The sequence below is a fragment of the Phocoena sinus genome, chromosome 13 (assembly GCF_008692025.1).
Source record: "Phocoena sinus isolate mPhoSin1 chromosome 13, mPhoSin1.pri, whole genome shotgun sequence".
Classification (NCBI taxonomy): Eukaryota; Metazoa; Chordata; class Mammalia; order Artiodactyla; family Phocoenidae; genus Phocoena; species Phocoena sinus.
Window position 1 is genome coordinate 52893151 of NC_045775.1, and position 26578 is coordinate 52919728.

The window sequence follows — 26578 nt, forward strand, 5'->3', positions numbered from 1 at the left end:
TATCTTTTTCCATCCCCTTACTTTCAGTCTGTATGTGTCTCTAGTTCTGAAGTGGGTCTCTTGTAGACAGCATATATAAGGGTCTTGTTTTTGTATCCATTCAGCCAATCTGTGTCTTTTGGTGGGAGCATTTAGTCCATTTACATTTAAGGTAATTATTGATATGTATGTTCCTATTTCCATTTTATATATTGTTTTGGGTTCGCTACTATAGGTCATTTCCTTCTCTTGTGTTTCGTGTCTAGAGAAGTTCCTTTAGCATTTGTTGTAAAGCTGGTTTGGTGGTGCTGAACTCTCTCAGCTTTTGCTTGTCTGTAAAGGTTTTAATTTCTCCATCAAATGTGAATGAGATCCTTGCTGGGTAGAGTAGTCTTGGTTTCAGGCTATTCTCCTTCATCACTTTCAGTATGTCCTGCCACTCCCTTCTGGCTTGTAGGGTTTCTGCTGAGAGATCAGCTGTTAACCTTATGGGGATTCCCTTGTGTGTTATTTGTTGTTTTTCCCTTGCTGCTTTTAATATGCTTTCTTTGTGTTTAATTTTTGACAGTTTGATTAATATGTGTCTTGGCGTGTTTCTCCTTGTATTTATCCTGTATGGGACCCTCTGTGCTTCCTGGACTTGATTAACTATTTCCTTTCCCATATTAGGGAAGTTTTCAACTATAATCTCTTCAAATATTTTCTCAGTCCCTTTCTTTCTTTCTTCTTCTTCTGGAACCCCTATAATTCGAATGTTGGTGCGTTTCATGTTGTCCCAGAGGTCTCTGAGACTGTCCTCAGTTCTTTTCATTCTTTTTTCTTTATTCTGCTCTGCAGTAGTTATTTCCACTACTTTATCTTCCAGGTCACTTATCCGTTCTTCTGCCTCAGTTATTCTGCTATTGATCCTATCTAGAGTGATTTTAATTTCATTTATTGCATTGTTCATCGTTGCTTGTTTCATCTTTAGTTCTTGTAGGTCCTTGTTAACTGTTTCTTGCATTTTGTCCATTCTACTTCCAAGATTTCGGATCATCCTTACTATCATTATTCTGAATTCTTTTTCAGGTAGATTGCCTATTTCCTCTTCATTTGTTAGGTCTGGTGGGTTTTTATCTTGCTCCTTCATCTGCTGTGTGTTTTTCTGTCTTCTCATTTTGCTTATCTTACTGTGTTTGGGGTCTCCTTTTTGCAGGCTGCAGGTTCGTAGTTCCCGTTGTTTTTGATGTCTGTCTCCAGTGGCTAAGGTTGTTTCAGTGGGTTGTGTAGGCTTCCTGGTGGAGGGGACTAGTGCCTGTGTTGTGCTGGATGAGGCTGGATCTTGTCTCTCTAGTGGGCAGGTTCACGTCTGGTGGTGTGTTTTGGGGTGTCTGTGGCCTTATTATGATTTTAGGCAGCCTCTCTGCTAATGGGTGGGGTTGTGTTCCTGTTTTGCTAGTTGTTTGGCATAGGTTGTCCAGCACTGTGGCTTGCTGGTCGTTGAGTGAAGCTGGGTGCTGGTGTTAAGATGGAGGTCTCTGGGAGATTTCCGCTGTTTAATATTATGTGGAGCTGGGAGGTCTCTTGTTGACCAGTGACCTGAAGTTGGCTCTCCTACCTCAGAGGCAGAGCCCTGACTCCTGGCTGGAGCACCAAGAGCCTTTCATCCACACGGCTATATGGTAGAATCACAATGTCCACATCATAAGGCAGTTGTGGCAGTTGTGATGATTGAATGAGATCAAAGCAATGTTAAAAGCCCCTCCTATTTCTGTTGTTTCTGGTGATGTTTTCTCCTCTGGCTCAGGAATTGATAGTTTCCAGTATTACCATCCCAGAATACAGGATTTCACTGGAGAGTGCATCAGTGTCACCAGGAGGACTTGTGAAAACACAGATTGTTGGGACGTTCCCCAGAGTTTTTGAATCAGTAGGTGCACTACAAGGCTTGTCTTGGGTGGGTGCAAGACGAGCAGATCTCGGCATCTGTCCGCCAGAATCTTAACAGTTTCAACAAATATCCTTTCCAGATGGTCTCAACACCTTACTCTCTCAAGGTTGCATCTTTGGAAAGCTCCCGTTGTGGAAACAGTGGGCGGAGTGTACATTTCAAGAACAGAGAAGCCTCCGAATGACCGAGTCCTGCCCGGGTTCAGCTCGCGAGTCTATAATTCAGATTTTAAAGTGTAATTGAGTAAATGAGTTAGACTTACGATTTTGAGTTGAAAGTTTAATAAATTTATGTGTGGTGTTGAAAGTTAGGAAAACCTAAATTGTTACTATATTTATCCATTTAACTTACTAGATTTATATGTTTTTCAAAAGTTCTAAGTAAGATTTTGTTTGCGCAGACAGTTGAGGAACTTAAGAAAAAATTGCATATGTTAAATTTATAAATGTTTGAATGTGTTAAATTAATGACACTTATAAAGTGGACCAAATATTAACCAAGTAACTACTAGCCAAAGAAATCCTTGAAGATGTTTGTTATACTTTTGTTTACTAAATTTATAAATAGGGAAAAATATTTTAAGAACTTAAAAGCTAAAGGAAGATTTTTAACAGATGAATGGATAAACAATGCAATGAACATAGGAGTGCACAGATATTTTCCAATCAGTGTTTTCGTTTTCTTCAGATAAAAACCAAGGAGTAGGGCTTCCCTGGTGGCGCAGTGGTTGAGAGTCCGCCTGCCGATGCAGGGGACACGGGTTCGTGCCCCGGTCCGGGAAGATGCCGCAGAGCGGCTGGGCCCGTGAGCCATGGTCGCTGAGCCTGCGCGACCGAAGCCTGTGCTCCGCAACGGGAGAGGCCACAACGGTGAGAGGCCCACGTACCGCAAAAAAAAAAAAACCCCAAAGAGTGGCATTGCCAGGTCATATGGTAGTTCTATTTTTAGTTTTTTGAGAAACCTCCATGCTGTCTTCCCACCAACAGTGCACGAGAGTTCTCGTTTCTCCATGACCTCGACAACACTTGGTTATATTTTTGATGCTAGCCATTCTGACAGGTGTGAGGTCATGTCTCATTGTGGTTTGGGTTTGCACTTTCCTGATGAGCATCTCTTCATGTGCCTGTTAGCCATCTGTATGTCTTCTTTGGAAAGAATGCCTATTCTCCTCAGGAGTTCTTGATTTCCATTCTCCCAGTATTGATCACATCCCAGCTGTGCTGAGGCATCCTGCCCTTCATTGGATGATGCAGAACAGGTGCCTTATTGGTGAATCAGCCCTCAGGCCAGGGCTGCCTTAAAGGAGGCATCAGTGGAGGCTTTGTCTGGCCTCAGACCTCTGCTACTTGGAAAGGGAAGGCAGCCCCGGTCGGAATGGGCCTCCACAGGGCCATTCTTCCTCTTGGTTTCCCTCTCTTGCTTGATGGCTGGAATAGAAGCTCCTCAGAGGCCAGGCCCCAGCCCTTGTCCACAATCAGGTCTCAGGTCCAACTCCACGTCTGGCCTGGCTCCCAGGCCCTGGGACAGGGTGGTGGGTGTGGAGGGACTGTCCAGCCCCTCGTGCAGGGAGAACCGGGCCTGTCACCCTCTTGCTGTCAGGGAGCCCCAGGTTGAGGGGTCCACCCAGGAGTGGGTGGCACATGGCTGTACCCCTGTGGGGATGGGGCTGGCCTCATCCCCACACATTGCACACCAGCATCTTGTTCAGAGCCCTTTGGGGGCCCCCGGACAAGGAAATGAAGCAGGGGATTAGGTTCCTGGGGCCATTTGCTAGATGAATAAGCGGGGAAGGTGAGGAGGAAGTAAGGGGGTGAGAAAGGCCTCTGGAAAACAGGTGCTTCCTGTTCCTACCAGGAAGCACATCTCCTGCTGGATTCAGGCCCCTGGATGGTAGAGAGTGACACTTGTGACATCTACTGCCTGCTGTTGCTGCAGGCTGCCCCTGTGCCTTTAATCATGTTGAATTCTTGAAAGAGCCCTGCAGGGGGGAAGAACACCCTTCCTCTTCCAACATTTCTGCCAAAACATCAATGCCTCAGAGACCCTGCATGGTTACGACCCTGCACGGTAAGGCTTAGCTGCTGACCTCAGGACACCTGTCATCTGTGAGGGAGGCTAGGCCATCACCTCAGGCAGAGAAACAATAGTGACCCAGGTGGAAAAACTTTCATAGAAGAGGTGGATGACACAAGTCAGGTAGGTTCCCAGAATGGGTATAAAGTCTCCTTCGTCATCAACATTTGGGAACTTTGGTCTTCGAGGAAATGAGCGAGGTGGCCATCAAATCGTGACCCTTAAGACCAGGACGAATCCTTTTTTTCTGGTATCTACCTCTGTCTTTACTCCCAAACTCCAGAAAATCAAGAGGAAACAAGATCAGAGTCAGCCCTGGGGCCAAGTCTGCCCGCAAGCAGCAGATGCTGGTTGATCCTTCCCTGAAGGAGCTCCCACCAGCCTCTACACAGTGTTGCCTGTAACCAAACACTGGCTTTAGAGTTAGGGCCGCGGGATGGCTCGTGACCTTAGGAACTCAAAGCTGACACCATTTGGTATAGCAGTAAAATCCTGAGGTCAGGCCTGGGAGAAGCCCATTGGCCTCTGGTATTTGATCCCTGCTTAAGGGTTCCTTGTCTCTGTATGGAGTCATTTCTCAGAGCTGAGCAACACGGGACTGCCAAGCACCAGGGCCATGAGAGGGCCCAAGTGAATGATCCAAGTAAAACAGAGAACTCGCCATGTTGGCACTGACATTCCTGAGTTAGGAGAGAGTACAGCAGCTTTTCTCAGTTTTGGCTGAAATATGGGAATTACCTGGGCAGCTTAAAAAATATCAAGACCCAGGTCCCACCCCCAGAGATTCTAAGTTGGTTTTGAGTTGGGCCAGGTGACTCTAATATGCCGCCATCAGCACTGAGAGCCACGTTAAAAACCTGGCTGGCCAACTGGCGTCTCTGTCGGGGTTGAAGCCCATCCGCACGTCTTCTGGTGCACGCTCTGTCTTTGACGTCTGTTGTGTTGGTCCGAGGAGAAAGGACAAAGGAGAATGCTGCTCTTGGTATGTTTCTGGGTGGTGTATTTCTGGCAGGCCGGAATTTAGAAGCTTTGGGTGAAGAATGAATTTTCTGCTGCCTTCTTCTGTCTCCAGCTGTTTCGCGGGGTCTTAATGACCCAGGATGAGGTCATGTCCTGGTGGTCACTAGATACCCCTAAAGATCGCCCAGTGGGTGGTGAGTTCCCGAGGCTGGGGGTCATCTCCAGGTGGTAGGTGTACATGGCGGGCTCTGTGGACTCTTGTTTCTGCCATAGTTCTGAGCCCTTAAAGTGGATACTCACAACTTGGACTTGCTCTTCTTCTTCAGGTCTGAGATGAGGTGAAACAAGCCTGTGGAGTGACTAGGAAAACTAGTGATTAGAAGGATGATCTAGAGTCTAAACTGTGGGAGCAGTTCCACAGGTATGAAGAAGGGGGAGGGCATTGGGGACCCATGCAGTCATGGAAGGCTCCGCAGAGGAGGTGAGACTTGAGTCTGGAAGAACTTAGTTATGAGGATCAGGGGAGGGGAACTTTTAGCAAAGGTGAGTGAAGATGTTGAAAGAGGAGATGACAAAATTATAAACAAAGATCAGCTATTAGGATCCATGTGGTATAAGGAGGGGCAAGCAGGTTGGCTTTCTTCAAATAAGTCTCACCCTGGGATTCTTTGGTCAGAAATGAAAAAGATTTTCATTTTTTTTTTATAGTTCTCAAAATGAGATCCCCAGACCAGAATCATTAGCATCACCTGAGAGCTTATTAGATATGCAAACTCTCAGGCCCCAACCTACTGAATCAGACTCTGGAGGTGGGGTCCAATAATCTCTCCCTTTCCAAGCCCTCCTGAAGCTCATTTGTTTGAAGGCCACTGTCCTACTCTGCACCCTTATCTGCTAAGTGGACTCTGGTTATTATTGTCAGAGACAAGGGACCTGTTTATTCTGGGAATATGTCACTGCCCTCCCACTGGTCGATGGTCATATTGTTACTGACCTTTTGTCCTGTCCAAGTGACACAGAGTCAAATAGTCGACAGACTCTTATTCACATAACTCAGCCAGCCTTTATGGAACAGATGCCATTTGCTAGGTGCTATTCTATGCTAAGCCCTGGGAATGCAACAGTGCACAAATCAAAGTGTGTTCTTCCATGCAGCTTATGTTCTAGTCAGGGGATGATCCATCAATTAAACATAAAAATATCTATAAGTTCTAGATTTGGAGAAGAAAAATATAAGTGATGGGGAGGGGTGTTTTCTCGACTGTGGTTAGAGAATATTTATCTGAGGTGATATTCGAGCAGAAACCTGGTTGAAATGAGGGAGAAACCACATGAATTTGAGGGAGAGCGCCCAGGCACGGGGAACAGAAGTGCCGAGTCCCTGAGGTAGGAACGGAATGTTCTAAGATGAGAGAGGAAGTCAGTACAAGGTGGAGAGAGACAGGCCCGGGAGGCAATGGCTAGATCACGAAAGAAACTTAGTGATCCTGTTCAGGTGACTTCCCTGTAAGTGAGGGCAGGTTACTGGAGGGTGTTGAGGGTGTGAATGATGTGGTATCTCTCTGAACAAAACTCACGCTGAAGAATGGACCATTCCATAAGAGTAGAAGCAGGGAGGTGAGTTAGGAAGGCTAGAATAATCCAAGTGAGAGATGTGGTATAGAGATGGGAATGAAAAGTAGTTGGAGTCTAGGTATTTGGAAGGAGGAGCCCAAAGTCCATGCGGATGTATTCCTTTGGGGCAGAGAAGACTGGACAGTGGCTTCTGGGTTTAGGCGACTGGACCTGCCTTTTTCTCTGGTCTAAAGGCCCCTGAGGATTTCCCTGGCGGTCCAGTGGTTAGGACTCTGCGCTTTCACTGCGATGGGCCCAGATTTGTTTCCTGGTCAGGAAACTAAGATCCCACAAGACACGTGGTATGGCCCAAAAAAGTAAATAAATAAAATAAAATCCTATTAACAAAATAAAGGCCTCTGTCTTCCCACAGTTCTACACCCGGAGGAGGGATGGGGACAACCTGGAGGCATTCAGAGGATCTCTTCCTTCCTCTAAACTCTGCACTGGCCATCGGAGGGTGCCTCGTAAGCTTTTTTTTCCTTATAAATGTCATTCTTTTCCCATAACTGAACTGTGTTCTCAAGGGCTATAGCTAAGCTTCCCTGAATCTCCCCACCCCATCCATTCCCAATAGAATAAAAACAGTTGTGAGAACATAGAAAAGCATGCTATGGATTAAATGTTGGCTAGAACCCTTTGAAGTAGAAACGGCAGTCTTAAAGACAAGAAAACTGAGATTCAGGGAGTAAAGCTACTAGCCTGATAACAGCTACCCATTAAGAGAGCTTCCTTCCTGCTAGGGAGGTTTGGATGGTCGTGTGTGTGTGTGTGTGTGTGTGTGTGTGTGTGTGTGTGTGTGTGTGTTTTCCCACCACCACCAAGCAATTATCCAACACCAGCTAGGTGTCCTACAATTCAACTCAGTCCTGAAACTACCTAGAGATAGCATCAGATTCCACTGGTTAAGGGCTCAGTCCCACAGGTCTGCCCTCACTTCAGATGCCGGTCACAAGTCCAGGTTGTTACTTGTGCCTCTGACTCACTGGCTGTAAATCGGAGGTTCCCATGACCCCCTCCTCAGGTTTGATTAATTCGCTGGAGTGACTTTCAGAACTCAGAAGAACAGTTTACTTATTAGATTGCTGGTTATATGTAACTCAGGAACAGCCAGAAGGGAGACATGCACAGGGCAAGGTATGGGGAAGGGGCACAAGCTTGCAGCTCTGAGGGTACCACTCTCCCAGCACCTCCATGTGTTCCCCACCTGGAAGCTCTCTGCATCCCGTCCTTCTGAGTGCTTCTTTACATAGGCATGAATGATTCAGTCACTGGCCATTGGTGACTGAACTCAATTTCCAGCCCCCTTTTTCCTCCCCAGAGGTCCTGTGGAGGGACTGAAATTTCCAACCTTCTAATCACCTGGTTGTTTCCCCTAGAAACCAGCCCCCATCCTTAGGTGAACTAGGTGCTTTCCAAAAGTCACCTCATTAACATAAAAGACACATGTATCAGCATGTATCAGTCTCCTCACTTAGGAAATTCCAGGGTTTTAGGAGCTCTGAGCCAGGAGCGGCAAAAACCAAATATACAATTATAAATCACAGTATCACAGGTGGCAAATGGCTGAGCTAGGTGTGGGCCTTACAACTTCTCAGGTCGTCTTCATGCTGAGCATCACTGTCCCCTGTCCCCACCCATCTAGTCTCAGCAGGTGCCAGAGCTGCCTTTGCAATGTCTTCTATGAAGATGCTTTTCCTCTGTGAGTGACTTCACCCCTCGTCTCCCCCACGTCCCTCCCCTTTGAGGAAATCAGTCTTAAATGCCAGCTGAGGGGAACACCATCTCCTACAAGTTGGATGTGATGTGTTTTTGCTCTTATTTCTTAAACAAGCTCTCCCCACACCTTCCCCTCAACAGCTTGAAGGCGCTAGTCTCCTGGGCCAGGCACAGGAAAGGCGTGAAAAAAAAATATGAGCTTTGCTCTTTAGAGCCCTCATCTGAACAGGGTTTCTTCCCAAAGCCTCTACCCGGTTCTTCTTCTCCTGCAGGACTCAGACCTTCTTGGACAGAAATCTACATCCTCATGAAACACCGTGTCATCCTGAAAGGCAAGATGGGTGAATTCTCCATCCCGATGATGCAAAGTCAGTTTCCTCAGAACTTCTGGTGCAGCTGGACCATCCTGGCTGGCCCCCAAAGCCATGCTGTTGTCTATGTCAGTGTGTTTAAGGTCATAGGAAATGATGACTGTGGGCCAAACCCTGACAAGACTGTGTTCCAGGGGGTCTCCCCTGTGGCAGAAAGCAGTATGGTCCATGCCTATTGAAAGGAAAGGGTGCACGTTTATGCCACCCAAGATCTGGCTGTGCAAGTGGTCCTGCTATCTCAGAACTATGCTCGAGGTGGGAGATACAGGCCTTTCAGGGGGAAGTGTTATGTCTTCCGAGATCCCAGAGCAGATTCAGGAGAAAAGATCATGAAGCCCCAGGTTACACAGGTTCCCATCTAATTTCAAAGACCTTTCTCCAAACCCACTGCTAGCACCACTGGGCCAAAGACTCAAGCAGAGAAGAAACTTGGGGTCTCTGGAACTTCTATGCCCCATCTGGTTCAGCCAGGCTTCCTCATGTTCCTCACCAAGCCTGCAGCAGACGGCAGCCTGGCCACTAAATCCGGAAATAAGTGGCAAGGATCTTTGAAAAATAGCCTCTTCTCCAGCCCCAGGGGAAACAGCAGTCTCTGATCCCAAGTGGCCAGAGATCCCAGAAAAAAGTGTCTTTGCCGGGCCCTCAGCCAGTGGAGAAGCCCCTTCCAGTGCTGTGATTCCTGTAACACGCTCTGTGGCAGCCACTCACTGGCAGCTTGGTCCCCACCTGTACAATGGGGAAGGCTGGAGGGCACTTTAGAGGATGAGCCAGCCACGAGGCCCACCCCTGTGGACTCGCTGAGATCAACCAACCGCTCAGATTTGGGATTATGGGAAAGGACTGCACCCCAGGAAGGGGAGCTGCTTTCTCCCATTCTTTCTCAGGTGGTGGAGAGCATTCCTGGAGGAGGCCAGCAAACACCTGTCCAGACAAGAGTCTTGCCCGGTGAAACACCATGCTGCTATGGGATGAAGGGCAGGCTTGGCCACTGAGGCCCAGCTGTCCCTGGAAGGCAGGCTGTATCCTTTCCCTGTCATCACACAGTTTTCTCGCATCTCCAAGTCCTTTTTCCTTGTGTCCCAGGCTGAGAGCTCTCTTTGGGGAATTCTTGCTGCTCCTGCGGACACCCTAACTTCTGCATCGAGGGTTTGCTTGGCTAAGCACTGGGCTCATCTCCAGTGAGGCAGGGGTCACCTTGGTGGCTTCACCTCTGGGTGGTGAAGTGTTGTCACCACCTACTCTCTCCGTGGCCTTCAAGTGGCTCCCTCCGAGGCAGAGTCATAGCTTGTCCCTTGGATGGGCTTGTCCTCAGCACTTCCAGAGCCAGGACAGAGAGCCTGCCCCGGAGTGTGACCTCTGAGTGCGTCTCCTCATGGTATCATGGGCATCTTCCGGAAAGAGACCCAATATACACTTCCTGGAGTCCAGAGGGGCTGGCCACAGAGCCACTGGGGAGCCTGGCCAGAGTGACGCTGACAATGGCCTCCCGCTGAGTTCCTCAGCCACCGCTTCCCCCGAGTATGCTCCCCAACCCTCACTGGTATTCCCGCCCTCTCCTACCACAGAGGTCCTGGGATACCAGAGTGGGGCCACAGGGACGTCTACACCACCTTCATGGCTGGTGTCAGGTTTACAGTTGCCTTCAGATGCCCTGTCTGAGACTGGAGGGCAGGTCTCAGACAGTGATACCTCCCCCTCAGTTCCCTAAGGCCAGCCAGGCCCCAGGGCTTGTCCAGTCAAGGAAGGAACACAGTGGCTGCTGGCCTCTCTGCTGTGCTCCCTGGGAGCTGCAATTCAAGCTTTCTGTGATTAACACTTTCCTTCTGCAGAGCTCACTGGTTTTTCCGGTTCCCTCTCCAAGTCTGGCCTGAGCAGAGATGGCATCTAGAAGTTTAGTGAGTGCTTCCATGGCCTGAGCCCAAGGAAGCAGTTCCTAGTGGGGCAATGGCTTATCCTCACTATTTGAGTGGGAACTTGCTTCCAACTACATCCTCGAAGAGAGAGCACCGAAGTAGCAGGACTGCTTAAAGGAAGAACACTAGATGGTGCTGTGTGTCCTTTTGCTTCTGAGTTAATTTCCCGGTTTTGTTGCATGGCAAACTGCTCCAAAATTTAGTGGCTTAAAGAAACAGCCATTTTTTTCATCTTTTTTTTGTGGGTCAGAAATTTAGGCAGGTCTCAGCAGAGTGATTCTCCCATTCCACGTGGGATTGACTGGAGTTTCTTGCCGGTATTTAGCTGAAACTTGGGCTGGTCTGGAGGGTCCAGGATGGCTTTGCTCATAGGCGTTCATAATACGAATGTTGTTGGGGACAGCTGGAAGGCTGGGCACTGTGTGTCCCTCTTTATATAGTTTTGAGAACTCTTTAGTCACATTTCTACAAGGTGGCTGGATTTCCCCGGAACAACTTTCCAAGAAACCAAGATAGAAGCTGAATGGTCTTGACGGTGCCTCGCGTGTCATGCAGTGTGACTTCTGCTGTGGCCTATGGATCAAGCCAGTGCAGACTCAAGGGGAGACGAGCAAGACTTTCCCTTTCAGTGGGTGGAGCAGCAGAGTTTTTATGGCCACCTTTAATTACTGCTTTGTGCATCTTGGACTTGTGGATGCATGTTTTTTATCCGTTTGAGAAAACTTGCAGGCATTTCTTCCTCAGGTATTTCTTTAACTCAATTTTCCACTCATTTCTTCTGGGACTCCAATTATAAAGCTAAGACTTTCTTATTCAGTTCTCCAAATCTCTTCTCTCATAGTTTCATCTCCTTGTCTCTGTGCTGCATTCATGGGGGATTTATTTGGTTCATGAAGGTTTTCTTTTCTTCTGACATTTATTATAAATATTCAAACATGACCAAGTTAAAAGACCTTTACAATAAATGTCCATATACCTACTACCTATATTCTACTCTTTTTTTTATATTCTACTCTTGACATTTTATTCAGTTTATCATATCTGTTTGTCTATCCATCTGTTCATCTTATTTTTATTTTTTTTGCAGTACACGGGCCTCTCACTGTTGTGGCCTCTCTCGTTGCGGAGCACAGGCTCCGGACGCACAGGCTCAGCAGCCATGGCTCACGGGCCTAGCCACTCCGCAGCATGTGGGATCTTCCCGGACCGGGGCATGAACCTGCATCGGCAGGCGGACTCTCAGCCACTGCGCCACCAGGGAAGCCCCATCTTATTTTTTGATATCTGCAATTTACTTGAAATGTATCAGTAGCCATGGAGTTTTATTTCAATTCTTTATTTCTGGAAGTTCGCTTATTTTCTAATCTGCCCATTTATTCCTAATAGTGTCTTTTTGCTTTGATTATGTTATTTCTTTTACCATTTTCCCATACAACTATGCTTATCTGACAATTCCAGTAATTCTTTGGGTGTCAATTGGCTTTTGTTGTCTTTTGCTAAAAGTACTTGATCTTAATCCATGTTGCATTATCTAATATGGTAACTGCTAGCCATGTGTGGCTACCTAAATTAAAGTTAATTAAAATGTGAAGTTAGAAATTTAGTTCCTCAGTCACACGAGCCACATTTCATGCTCTCAATAGCCCCTGCTGTCCAAGCCTTCGGGTTTGAAGAGCAAGAGTGCAGAACGCAAGGTTGTCACCTGGCCGCGGCCTGCTCAGTAGGTTCACGGCTAATCGCTCAGCAGGTACTGCTGGAGACCATACCCTTGTCCCACCCAGAGCTCCACAAAGGCCAGGACACAAGGCACAAACCCACAGGCTTCCTCCCCTGCCAGAGTGAAGAACTCGACCATCGATGGCTTGTCCATCTCAACCTTGGGTGTGGACAGAGGCCGGTGGGGAGGACGGGCCACAAGGGGCTGGCATCCTGTGCACATACACATGGGAGGGTGACCCGGGGACCAACACCTCGAGCTGTGGGGTGGTTTTAAGTGCCGTCCTGCAGCGAGGCAGGCCTAAGAGAACTGGGCCTGAGGTTCGTCCTGTTGGTCAAAACTTACCTGTCCTCTGTCCCTCACCAAGTCCAGCTTCCCAGATCACCTGCCTTCTGTCACTGGCTATAGCTCCTTACTTGTCCAACTCCTTTTCATCCTGTAGGTCTCAGCTCAGATGCCATCAACAGTTACTGTCACGTCACCCCTTTCAGTTCTTCCAGAGCACTTATTGCTGTCGGCAGTTTTCTTGTGTACCGTCTGCCTCTCTCACTGGAATGCCAGTGTCACGAAGGCACGTCCCCTGACTTGTTCACTCATGTATCCCCAGGGCCCAGCAAGCTCTTGGCACATAGCTTATAACTGGTGGATGAATGCTACCTCTCCTTTCAGTATCTGTTTAGGAACCTCCGGAAATACAATGATAAACTCAATGCTTTTAGACTTTATGGAATCCTAATGAGGGAGGGCTTTGAGTGAGGGGAAGGGTCTTAATGAATGCTCTAGAGGCATTTTCTCAGTTCTGGGGGGCCTTGTTTATTTACATCAATGGGGATCCAGTGAGTTGAATGAGTACCAGTTATTCCTTCTCAAATACCTTACAGGAAAATAGATGGTATTTATTCCATCTTTTGAATCCCCTCTACCCAGCGCTTCCAAATCGTTAGGTTTTAGAATCCTATCAGATTTAAGTTACACTTCCTTCCCCCAAAGCCCACGGTCTGAAGTTGGTGGGTTCCTGGTGCCGAGCCCGGGAAGCTGATTCTACTCTAAAAGAGCAAGTGCTGGGTACCCTGGGCCCCCCCGAGTACAGGGGCATAGGCGGGTTCCCTCCAGTGAAGTGATTGTGTAGCATATGGAAAGGAAGCCCGGCAACTGCCCGACAGCCCTATGACTTAGACATTCTGGATCTGCTGGGTGCTCTGCAGAGTGTCACTTCCCCATGACTCACAGAGCAAAAAACAAAATTGCAGCAACTTGTTAACCTTTAAGATAAGACAGCACGTTCATTTCCCGTCGGGACCTGTCGGGAACAGTGACTGCACATCTGTAGCTAGAGGTGCTTGTTCCAGGAGGCTGTTTATGGAATTTCATTCCCCGCATCTGCTCTGCCGGGAATGAACCAGTTTCACCAAGCAGAGGGCCGTTCCTAGGGAGACATTGAACTGAACCTCAGGGCTGCACAAAAATCTCAGTTTGTTCTTGATATCTTTCTCCCTCCCTTCAACTGCTCTTCCCCGCTCTGGGCTCACGGGGCGGGTGGCGCCCTGCACCTCTGAAGGTAGAGGGCAGTGGCTCACTGAGGGTAGTCATAGACTGGATTCTTGCTACAGCTGCTGGAATAGCTGTTGTCTAAGACCTCGGGAGGAGGTCTTCCTGCTGGTTTCTCAGTAACTGCTGGGCTTCTATGGCATTTTCATTTCAAATAAAGCCGTTAAGCCCACTCAGAAAAAAAGAGGGAAGAAAAAGGGTTGGGATGGTGTCAGCTCTTAGGCAATGCCAGGTGGTGTGAGAAGGATCTAGGAAATGTTGAGGGGGAAACTCCATTCTTTTCAGGAATTTAATAATGGAGTTGTATCAGTCAGAGTACACGAAGTTACACTGCGGTAACAAACGCCACCACCACCCCAGTGGCTTAGAAACAAAGGAAGACTTTTTTTTCTCTCTCAGGCTACAGTCCATCCCATTTGGCAGGTGGGCTCTGCTCACAGGAAGTCCTGGGGTACCTAGCTGGTGGTCTTTGGATGCCTCGCCAGAGGGGAAGAGCTCCTCAGGGTCTGTCTTTGCACTGGCAGTTGAATGCTGTGGCCCAGCAGTGAACTCATAGGCTGGGAGTAGTCACACAAGCATGCCCCAAAACAAGAGGGTCAGGAAGGATAATCCTACAGTGTCTGGAGGGGGAAGAGCTGGAAACAGGGAGCTGCCCCAAAGTCAGTAACAGGAGTTGACTGAGTTGGCCTTTCAGGCTTCAGAATAGTTCACACTGCAGAGCTCCAAGACTGACTCGAGATTGTTCTAACCATTTAGTGGGCTTGAGGGCCACAAAAACTTGGTCTGATGGCCTTGTTCTCCTGCTCTGGCCTTGAGAGCTATCACGGTGTTTATTTTCTCGCCGTGTAGTCAGTATGAAGAGGCAGCTTTGGAGGATGGAAGGTAATTGGGATTAGGAGATGAGATCTGGTATCACAGGTGTGGCTATTTTTTTTTTTTTTTTTTTTTTGCGGTACGCGGGCCTCTCACTGTTGTGGCCTCTCCCGCTGCGGAGCACAGGCTCCGGACGCGCAGGCTCAGCGGCCATGGCTCACAGGCCCAGCCGCTCCGCAGCATGTGGGATCTTCCCGGACCGGGGCACAAACCCGCATCCCCTGCATTGGCAGGCAGACTCTCAACCACTGTGCCACCAGGGAAGCCCCTAAACAATACATTTTTTAAAAGTATATTTTAGCATTTATAATATACATATTTTAAATATATTTAGTATATTTAGCATAATGTCTAAGGTTTTGTTTAACAGGCTTAACCTGAATAGCAACATCACCCAGGGCCATTGTCTCAGAATCCATTCCCAAGTCTAGTGTAAACTCAAACATCAATGCAAGCAATGAGAATGTGCTTTATGTCAGTTCGGGGGGTAAAAGTCCCAAAGGGGCTTGTGAGGTTGAAGCATTGTTGGTATGTTTTGTTGATATGTTCCCTCCCTCCCCACTCAGGCAGATGTCTTGGTTAAGGTGATGGTTAAGTCAGAGCACCTGAAAGAGCCTTTGAGTGGGGACTCTTCCAACGTATTAAAATCTGTGGGGAGAGAAATTAAGCTGGAGGTAAGCTGAGGATTGAACTAAGTGGCTGTGTGCCCGTCGACCCTTCTTATTCTGGTGACAAGGTCAACAGTCCCTGGTAGGAATCTCCACCCCCTGCACATTCTCATTTTCTCCCTCTCCCCCGCACTTTACTCCCCCCCTTCTCCCCTACTCCTGGCTTTTGGCTCTTACCCAGGTGGGAAACCTTCTCCTACATCCTGACTTGCTGGCCCACCTTCTGGCTGGGATCAGGGAACACAACTGAGGGGCACCAGGCATGACGGGGAGGTGTCAGACCGTTTAGGTGATTAGGCTCTAGTCCCAGATGAGTCCCTCCTAGGTTTTTGGACAAAGTGTCCATTCCAAATCTGCTTTCTTAGCTCTGTAAAATCCACATGTGAGTTTAACAAAGATTCTAGTTCTAAATGTTACTCACTTGCTGAGACCTAATTGACTAGGAATACTACTACTACCTGCATTATTGCCAAATCTCTGAGCTGGTTTGGGGAAGGACCATAGCTACTTATACGGTACAAAGGACCCCCCCCCGCCACCCATCCCACACTCCTTATCTCCTCACAGTTCAGGTGGATACAGTCTTTTGCTGTAACAGACATCAGTGATTGTGGCAACTCTGGTGCCCCTCATTGTTCACCTTCAGTTGACAAAACTTATGCTTCCTCAAACGAATTTTCCTCCTGTAAAAAGATCTGGCATACGATGCAGGGGACACGGGTTCGTGCCCCGGTCCGGGAGGATCCCACATGCCGCGGAGCGGCTGGGCCCGTGAGCCACACCTACTGAGCCTGCGCGTCTGGAGCCTGTGCTCCGCAGCAAGAAAGGCCGCGATAGTGAGAGGCCTGCGCACCGTGATGAAGAGTGGCCCCCCGCTTGCCACGACTAAAGAAAGCCCTCGCACAGAAACGAAGACCCAACCCAGCAAAAATAAATTAATTAATAAACTCCTACCCCCAACATCTAAAAAAAAAAAAAAAAAAAAAAGATCTGGCATAGCTTCTGTGCCTCAGTTTCCTCTTCTATAAAATGGGAACAATAATAGCACCTACCTCATAAGATTGTTATAAAGATTAAATGAGTTTCTATGAAGAGCTTAGAACAGGGCATGGCATGTAATACATGTTACAGAGTGTTAGTGGTTATAAGACATTACTTATAGGGCTATAAATTGCCATGTACCTTCTGGAAAACAGGGTAACAGACATATCAAGAACCCAAAACAAATGGCTCTCACCCACATATCCAACTTCTAGAAATCTCAGAAAGATATTACTTGTTAAACTCATATACCAATATATTTCTCACAGGATTATTATAATAAAAGTTAGAAATATGAATGTTGAAATCATATGGGTCAAATAAATCATGGTACCCTGTACGTGATGGACTCCTTTATAGCTGCTAAAAGACTATAGCAATACAAGTTTAAAAAAATCTACAAACCTGTGTGCACATAAGTATAGTGGTGAACACTCCATGTGAAAAATGGGTGCGCACACAGGAGCGTGTGGGCCGTGGCCTTGTGAGTTTTCCTTTTTTCTTTCATAACTAAAGAGGAGATCTGCAGCACATGCTAAAGACAGTCAAATCAAACCAAAAGTGGGAACAGAAGACAACGAGTTTTTTTACTTTTTTTCAGGAAGACTTGACTTTAATGATAATTGTCACTTAGCAGTTCTTCCTGAAACTAGTTGCCTTTCATTTTTATTTTTGAAGAAAGTTTGTTCAGAAAAGGACACTCCTGTTAGAGATAAGCAACAGCTATCTACCTAATGCTGCGGTGCACCGGGTCATTTGGGGGGGCATCATTCCATTATATTCCGGGGCTGAAGGCAGCCTCCATAATCGTAGGAATGTGTTGAGTCTTGACCAGCTGTAATAAAGAGCAAAGGTGGTCTCACACAATCTCTACTTTTGTTTACAGCTCTTAGGAAGAAAAGACTCTATTCAGCCCCAAATGAAGGCAGGCTGACTGGAATGGAACAGTACATGTTCTGTAAGTGTAGTTGTTTTATTCAAGATATGTTAATGTATGGTTACTCCATTTGCAAGGGAAAAAGCCTAATTCATTTCTATTATGTCCAAGTGCCCAAATTAAAGGGAAAAACCCCATCAAGGGTTAAAACCAGAGTGTCAACCGAGATCTTCACGAAGCTTTCCCTTCCCTTGTAGTAAACGGGAGAACAACCTGGTAAACCACAATGAACTGTGGCCAGAACCACTGATATCACTAATGTCCCAGGAAGAGTGTGGTTAAAAACCACCTCCTTGTGCTAAATTTTCATGAGAGAGAGGAATTTTCATACAGACATGAACCAAGACTTCTTACTTGATGGAAAAGATGTGAGTTTAAATAAGAAACTAAATGAATTCAACAGTCTACAATATAGTTTCATAACTAAATTGTTTAGCCTTAGACTCTTTAAAAGCTAACATTTCTCTACCAAGAGGTATTTAGGTTGTGTTTTCTTTTTCTCCCTTCTAAAATATTCCTAGAAGAGATGCTGTGAATGTCACATAGGTTTTCTGGCGACACTTACAGTCTCAGACGGTAGGTGTGACTAATTTCCTGTCTTACCAGCTAAGGACCCTCATCCAGGACGCTCTAGGAACCCATGAGGCAGAGAAGAGATGGCCCTTCCTCAAAGGTATGGATGGGTCTTTTGGCTATTGGTGGCAGTCGGTACTTACTGTGCTTGGAGGATTAGGCGTGCTTCAGCCAGAATCAAGTGAACTGCAAGTCCCTAGTGCTAGTCTATGTCATTTACTGTGGAGAGCAGGCCCCCTCTCAGTCTTCATCATGGAAAAGTTATGCTTGTACCCAAGCCCAAGGAATAGTTGGCTATGAATTCATCCATTTATGTCATATATTTTATCACATTCCCTCTGTGGATCAGGCATTGTCCTGGGTCCCGGGGATTCAGTAGTGAACCTAAAAGACTAATCCCTTTCCTTATGGACTTTACAGTCTAGCCAGGAGACAGACAAAACTATGGACTTTATAAGTTGATAAGTTCCATGGAGAAAAATCAGGGAAAGGAGGATAGTAAAGGGGGTGGTGTTATTAGGGTCTTTAAAAGGTGGTAAGGGAAAGCCTCATTGAGAGGAGTGAGGCATGAAGCTAGCCATCGGGGTAAGAGGATTCCAGATGGCGTTGAGGTCCTGAGGCAGAGTTGTGCTTGATGCGTTCAGAGAGCAGCATGGAGACCAGCAAGAGAGGGAAGGACAGAGGAAGAGTCATTGGAATAGTCTGGAAGATAGTGTGGCAAAAGGGACTAGATAGGCTAACCAGAACAGTCGATTTCTCCTGGTTTTTGATGTGAACGAGTGTAAAACTGGCGTGGAGCTCTGTGGTGATGGAGCAGATGTGTCAACAGAGTTGGTTGGCACTTACAGAATAATATTTCATCGTGTATACCACATTTTCATTCACTGTTGAACTTCTCAGTTATTTCCAGGTTTTGGCTATTATCAGTAATGCAGCTGTGAACATTCATGTCCATGTCTTTGGATATGAATGTTCATTTTTCCTGGGCAGATTTCTGGGAGTGGAATTGCTGGGTCAACTGGTAATTTGATTTCTGGGAGTGGAATTGCTGGGTCAACTGGTAATTTATGTCTAACTTTTTAAGAAACTGGCAAGCTATTTTCCAAAGTGGTTACACCATTTTACAATCCCATCAGTAACACATGAGGATTCCAGTTTTTCCACATCCTTGCCAAAGCTTATTATTATCTGTCTCTCCCATCATAGCTCTCCTACCATCATAGCAGTGGTATCTCACCATGGTTTTAATGATCCCTGCCCTCCCTAATGCTAATGATCTTGAGCATCTCCCATGTGCTTATTGGTTATATATTGTACCACAGAAGATTAATGACTTTTTGACTGTTGCTTTTTCAAATCCCAAGAGAGGGAGATATAAACATTTGTAGGGGTGGAAGTGGATTTTCTGTCCTGCTCATTAACTGCTTTATCCCAAGCACCCAGCACAAGAGTTTGAGAGGAGAAGGTCATGTATTCGTTTCTGATGGCTGCTGTAACCAATTACCACAAACGTGGTGGCTTAAAAACAACACACATTTATTCTCTTACAGTTCTAGAGACGAGAAATCTGCCATCAGTTTCATGGAGCCAAAATCGAAGTGTCAGCAGAGCCTCTGGGGGAGAATCCATTTCCTTGTCTTTTCCAGTTTTTAGAGCTGCCTTTTTTGCATTCTGTGGTCCATGACTCCATCTTCAAAATGAGCTGAGTACCATCTTAAATCTCTCTCTCTGCTTCCTTTGCAATATGGTTTTCTTTCTCTGCTGTAGTAAAATCTCCTTCTCCCTCCTTAAAGGATGCTTGTGATAACATTTAAGACCCACCTGAGGAATCCAGGGTACTCTCCCCATCTCAACAACCTTAACTTAATCACACCTGTCAAGTCCCTTTTGCTTTATAAGGTAACATTCACAGGTTCCAGGGATTAGGACCTGATTATCTTTGGCCGCCATTTTGCAGCCCACCAGTCAGTAACCATCTGTTAAGCCAACGCGGCTTCACTAGCTCTGGACTTGGAATTGGCTGGTCCGGGGAAGACCCTAACGCGGGAAGCCTTTTGGAGGCACAGGTAGGCCCTGGAGGGACACTAGCGCCATTTATACTGCATATCTCTTACCTTTTCCTCCTTGCTTATATCCTAAAACACGAGGAGTTGATGGCATCTGAGAGCTGGGAGGGGCTGCCAGCACTGTTACTGGATGATGGTGTGGGGGGCAGGACTAGAACTCAGGGCCTCTGCCCGCGTCCCTGCCTTTCCCTCCCCTCCCCTCCCAGCCCCCTGCCCCCAGGCAGGGTCCTCCCCCGCTCAGCACCTCCCGAGGTGACTCACTGTCACAGTCTCGGCGGCAGCCACGCTGCGTCCCCGCGCGCGGCCAGCAGGGGTCAGCATCCTCCGCGCAAAAGGCTGCCTCCGAGGGGTGGGACTCTTCGCCGCCTTTCTTCTAGCCGCCGTCAGTTTTGTTTCTGTTGCTGCGTCACCGTCTTAGCCAGAAGGCTTTTTGCGTCTTTTTAATTTATTACCCTAACGGGCCTCTCCCGGCCCGCTCGGCGTCTCACGCTAGACCAGGCAGACAACCGCCTGGTTGTCTCATCAGACAGCAGCCAGTGAGTGGGCTGGTGGAGGGCTGGGGGAGGGGGCTTCCTCCTCCCCTGGGCCTGGAGGAAAAGCGGCCTTGTCTCCAAAGGCAAGAGGAAGGAGTGTGTGCTGGGTGTGGTCGTGCTGTGAGGAATAATGCGCGCAAGGATGGGAGGCAGCAGTTTCTCCGTGCGCTGAAAGCGCAGGGGAGGACTTCTTGTTAGCAACGAACCGCAGATGGTTCTAACTGATGTAGGATGGTGCAACTTAAGATGTTTTGACCTTATGATGGTGCGGAAGTGATATTCATTCAGTAGAAACTGGACCTTGCATTTTGACTTTGGGCCTTTTCCCCGGACTAGGGATGTGCCGGTATTCCTTTGTGATGCTGGGCACGGGCAGTGCAGCCCCAGCTCGCTGTCAGCTGACCCATCATGGAGGGTGAACAACCCATCAGTTTTACAAATCATTCTGGACCCGGATAACCATTTGCTTTTCACCTTTAATACAACATTCAATAAATTACATGAGATAATTAACATTTTGTTATAAAATAGGCCTCATAGTAGATGATTTTGGCCAACTGCAGGCTAATGTAAGTGTAAGGCAAGGTAGTCTAGGCTAAGCTGTGATGTTGGGTAGGTTAGGTGTATTAAATGCATTTTCCACTTAAGATATTTTCAACTTAGGACGGGTTTATCAGGACCTAACCCCATCGTAAGTGGAGAAAGATCTGTATTAGATTTGGAATGAGTTTCTCACTAAGCTCATCAGAGCTTCCCAACCAGATTATTGACCAAAATTAATCTGATTAGGAAGTCCCCATGGTTCCCAGTGGGAGAGTGCCTATCTCCAGAAGATGGGGGTGGAGATGTGCTGCCGGGATGCAGAGGGCTGGGCTAGCCCAGTGGGAATTTCTTAGGCCTGGGGCAGAGTAGGGACCTGCTGCTGGCTTTGCTATAGGCTCGGAGCCAGGACTGTGATTAAAGCCTTCCTCCAATTGGCTGCTCCCCCTCTTGTTTGTGGCCTGACCTGAGGGGTTGCTGCCAGCAGCCTCTGGTCCCACCGCTGCTTTGCCACTGAACCCGGAAGTGGCTATTCTACTGCAAAGGAGCTAAGACCTTATTTTCTTGCACCAGCATTTCCCCCATGGCTTATTTCTCTAACTTCTGAGAAGACAGAGATTAGAGCTTAGCTCTGGTGTCAGAAAAAGGTCTGGATGTTAGATCTGATTTTGCCCCTTACTAGCTGGAGATGATGGGGAAGTTTCTTTACCGCTTTATGTCTCCATCTTCTGGCCTGTTACGTGAGGGCTGCTAACAGAACCTACTACGTAGGGCTATTACGAGGAATTACCCAGTACTTGTAAAGGTTAGAGCTCCAGGCTTTTAAAACCCTGTCTCTTGGTGTGGGCATCCCAGGAGGGCACTAAGGCCAGCTGATGGGTGAGGCCATTCCTGTGTGTGGAGGCCAGGTGACACACACACTGCAGGGCAGGAAATACAGCCTGGCCAAGCTGGCAGAGCAGTACTCTGCAGTGAATACCCTCTTGGGAGGAGGCCTTCATGCTCCCCTTCGGTGCAGCTCGGAGATCATCCTCAGTGGTTCATTCTGCCTATGAGGCGGCAACTGTAGCCACTACGGGAATTGGACCACGTGGGTTCAATCCCAGCCCAAGACTCACCAGCTGTGTGGCCTTGAGCTAGTTACTTCTCCTTTGTGGGGATTGGTTTTCTGATCCGCAAAATCCGTATGACATAACCCACTGTCTCCTTACATCACAAAGATCAAGAGGTAATGCACGTGATGCTGCTGAGCTGGGCACCTGCCCCTCAGCAGCCTGGCACTGAGGACCCAGATGGTGAACACATGGATTTTGATACTAAAGACAAGAATATTTTGAGTAGAAAACCAAAGAGAAGTTGGGCCTTCTGGAGAGGCTCTTGCAACTGCTCGTCCACTTGCTTGTTTCTACAGCAAACCCAGGCCAGGGCAGTGCTTTAGGGTTCCTGGACATTTGTGAGCATGACAGCTGACCCCAGAAGCACCTTCAGACACTCTGCCAATATGTATTCCCATAGACAGTTCGAAGAAAAACTTAATTCTGGTTTTGAAGTAAATTAGCTTCAGTTTTTAAAGAGGATTTACAATCTGTTATGAATAAAGCTGGTATGAACGTTCATGTACAACTTCACTTCTCTTGGGCGAATATTTAGAAGTACGATTTGGGGGTCATGTGGTTTCTATGCTTGTAGAACTTCTGATTGAAAATTGTGAGATAGTTGGAGAATTGCTGCCCTCATGGGAGAGATTTCAATCAGATGTGACAGTAGGGAGAATACCACAGATATTATCGGGAGTCAGTGGGTTGTTTTTGTGAATAACAAGCAGCATGTGCGTGCGCACGCGTGTGTGTGCGTGCACGTGTGTGTGCGCATGCGCTTGCCAGGGGCAGCCGGGATGTTGCCTTCTACGCTGTCTAGGGGAAGCCAGGGCATACCTGCTTTTAGGGCTTCTACTGAAGCTGCAGAGAGGAAGGGCCTTGGCCTGGTCCCTCAGTGGTCCATTCTTGTATGTCACTGAAATCTGCCTTCATTTGGGCTTAAGGGGCTGTTTCTTTGGAATTTCTTTATTGTCAGCTTGGTTCAAGGCAAAGTCACTCAGAATTAAGAGACTTTCTACTGAAGGCTGGCCCTCGGCCCCAGGCACGTGGCGCTTATGCAGCACCATGCTTCTGCTTCCTGGCCAAGTTTTTTGACCAAGTCCCTACGTGGAGCACCCACATTCTCCTCTAGTTCAGTTTCCAGCCTGTCACAGCAAGAGACTTCTGTAAAGGAGTCAAAACCGGGCAAAGACTTTTCATTTCCATGAACAGTGCCCAAACTGCCTTACACACTAACTTAACTTACAGAACAAACTGTGCTGCTTAATTGACTTTTCATGTGTTCCTAACCAGAGGGGAAAAGAGGACATTCACAGTCAGCCCAAATGTCATTGTAGCATTATAAAAAGTATTGTATTGCTATAAACATTTTTGAGTACTACATTTTTCTCAGGCCGTGATGAAATGGGTTTCCTTAAGTAAGCAAGCAATGAGGACAAATCATAAAACCAAAAAAATGCTAAAAATAGGCGGGGGCATGGAACTCACGTCCCATTCAGTTACAGGAATAGCTGCAGAGCACATGTGTTTTCTATACTAGAATGCAGACCATTACATGTTATTTAGTCAGGCCAAGGTACTATTGGCTCTGGTCTCAGGAAAAGCATCTACTAGTCCTGCTGTGATCTTATTTAATCCTTGTAAACAAACCGGTGTGTAGAAGTGATTGTTGTACACATGTGACAAAATTGAGGCTCCATGAAGTAGACTAGCTGTCCTTCCTCCCTTTGCTGCAATTTAGTGGTTGAGCTGATCATGGGGAACCATCGGGCAGGATGCCCCCGGAGTGTGACTCAGTCATTGAGCTTCAGGGTTTCTTTCTGCCACGCTGTTCCCACATTTTTGTCATAAATGTCTCTGGGCCATTGGTTACTCTTACAAACTGCTTACCCCACTTTTTTTTTAAAAAAATAAGAGATTTCACCTTCACATCCCCTCTTCTGGAAGTTGGTTATCAGGCCTGGGTATCCCACCTGAGTCCTAGACCACATCAGCATCTTCTTTCATTTTCATCCACTTTCCACAGAAGTAGTTGCTCAGAGCCTATCAGACAGACCCCAAAGCAACTATTGTCCCAAAGGTTGCTTTTTTTTTGTTTGTTTGCGGTACGCGGGCCTCTCACTGTTGTGGCCTCTCCCGTTGCGGAGCACAGGCTCCGGATGTGCAGGCTCAGCGGCCATGGCTCACGGGCCCAGCCGCTCCGCGGCACGTGGGATCTTCCCAGAACAGGGCATGAACCCGTGCCCCCTGCATCGGCAGGCGGACTCTCAACCACTGCGCCACCAGGGAAGCCCTCAAAGGTTGCATTTTTTTTTTCAGTTATTTCCGTGAATAGTGCTTTCTCTGAGGAGAAATAGTTCTTTCAGTATGGGCTGCAGATGCCTCCTCCACAGCCCTGTCGACTCCAGGCACTACCATTAACCTGGAGAACTTAGTGTCCCAAACCTCCCTTACCGGGGCCACCTCAGACCCAGATGTGAAATAGGTTTTGCCCTTCCACCAGTATTCCTGCACCAAGGATCCTAACTGTCTCCGTGTCTTTTGTGGGGTAAATATGAGTCCATAGAGTCAAGAGGAACTCTCTCATTCTTAGGCCATGCTTCCAACATAATTGCTAGCTGTGCGTGCAGTTCTTGTGGGCTTGTGTGTCTTCCTGGGAAAAATTCCTTCCCCGTTTATCGTCCTTTTTGGTTTTATAAGGTAGAATACCATTCACTCAATTTGAAGCTCAGAAAAAAAAATAGATGCTAAGGACCGTCACTTGCCATTCCTACTTTGTGCAGTTCATCTTTGGGGCTCCTGTAGATACCCCTAATATAAATTATGAATAGTTATTATTGCCAGGAAATGTAGCATATTCTTTGCAAAATGGTTATTTTAATAAACTGTCACCTATAATGTTAGATCAATGATTGATCTAATATAATAACAAACCACAGTAATTTCTTCATTTTTTGAACTGGAAGAATAACCCCCTTGTCTCATTCAATTCTATTTTCAATTTGATGAACACCTGCTATGTGCCAGACTCCCAGGAAAACAAAAATGGGACAATGCCTACTTTCAGCTGGGGTAGGAGATGAGCATTAAAATGGTTAACAAAGTTGTAGAAGAAAAAGCAGGTAATTTTGGCTGGAGGGCTGGGGACAGCTTTATGGCATAAGGAAGCTTTGAAGATGGAGCTTTTGACGATGCATACAGAGTGGGCAAATTGAGATTCAAAGGTATAAACTGGTGAGTGTGGATTTTCCACTGAGGAACTGGGTCCTGGGGTCTCCGGCCAGCCCCTTGGGCTCCTGTTAGGTCTCATCAACATGTTGATCTCCCGGAATTTGGGAAAACACAAAGTGCTTCCAGGACTGGGCCCTGAACTCTGTTCTCTGGCATACAAATATGTTCAAATGAGCTTTGGCCTGATAAGGATCTGAAGTGGCTAGGCCAGGCCGGGGAATGGGGGATGGAGGTCAGCGTGACCTCAGGGTCCTGAGCAGACAGCATGGAGGTTCCGTGGCTCCACTTCAGCTCCCCCAAGCGTGACTGCTGGCTCCCTGTAGGCAGGCATCTTGCTTGGCCACTTCTGCTGGGCCACCCCACACCAATAGGCAGGGGCATCTGGAAGATAGTGGCCTTCCCTCTATGTGGCCCAAAGAAACTTGGCTTTTTCAGGGAAATGCTGTGAAGGACCCCAGAGATGACCAAGTCCACTGTTGGTCAAAGTGTGGTCCAGGATTGAGGATGGCCCGGGGCCACCTGAGAGCACCGGTTAGCCAGGCATGTCCCTGAATCTCCTTCCAGGCCCCCGGCACCCCATCTCTGGGGTGGGTCTGGGATCTACCAGGTCACAAGGTCTCCGGGTGATTCAGACCGTAAACCTCTGAGCCAGCCCTCATTTTGCATCCAGTGAGTGGACTGGGGTCTGATGGGCGAAGGGATTTGTCCTGAGTACTAGGACGAGAGCCCAAGGCCGCGTCTAGTCCAGTGCTGGTCACCGCACTCAGCACAACTGTTCTTCACTTCCACCTTCCTCTCACTGGGCAAACCTGGAGTTCAGGTCCTGAGCGTTCAGCCTTGGCTGCCAGATCAGAGGGCTGACGGTTGCCGTAGGAGCAGAGAAGCCAGGAGCTGGAAACTGAAGCCTGAAACTGGCCCCCGAAGTCTGATTCTCAGTGTTTTCAGCCGTGGTTTCCTTATGAACAGTCTCCTCCTCTATCCAGCCCCCAGTCCTCCCACACGCCCAGCTACCTGCCCTCAGCCCTGGTCCTACCTGCATGCACATCTTCATAAACCCCCGCATCACACTCAAGCCCCTCCACTGTGTGCCCCCTGCATCAGAAAGTGATGCAAATATGAATGTGCCCTGAAATCAGCATTGAAGGACCCAAGTTGCAGCCCCATGCCACCTTGAGCACGTCACCAGCCCTCGCTG

At 47.6% G+C, this 26578-nt stretch overlaps 1 protein-coding gene across 45 annotated transcripts in view; it reads left to right on the forward strand.

Annotated features, from left to right (window-relative positions):
- The window catches only part of B3GNT2 (UDP-GlcNAc:betaGal beta-1,3-N-acetylglucosaminyltransferase 2), a 398515-nt gene that overhangs the window by 235596 nt on the left and 136341 nt on the right, over positions 1 to 26578 (forward strand). For 25 of the 45 annotated variants that reach the window (XR_004352774.1, XR_004352775.1, XR_004352776.1 and 22 more), the window contains 5 exons: positions 6930 to 7023; positions 8548 to 11303; positions 17293 to 17364; positions 17950 to 18016; positions 19467 to 24243. The gene's annotated coding sequence lies outside the window, so the exon portion shown is untranslated. The other 20 variants (XR_004352765.1, XR_004352767.1, XR_004352766.1 and 17 more) reach the window with 14 other exon arrangements.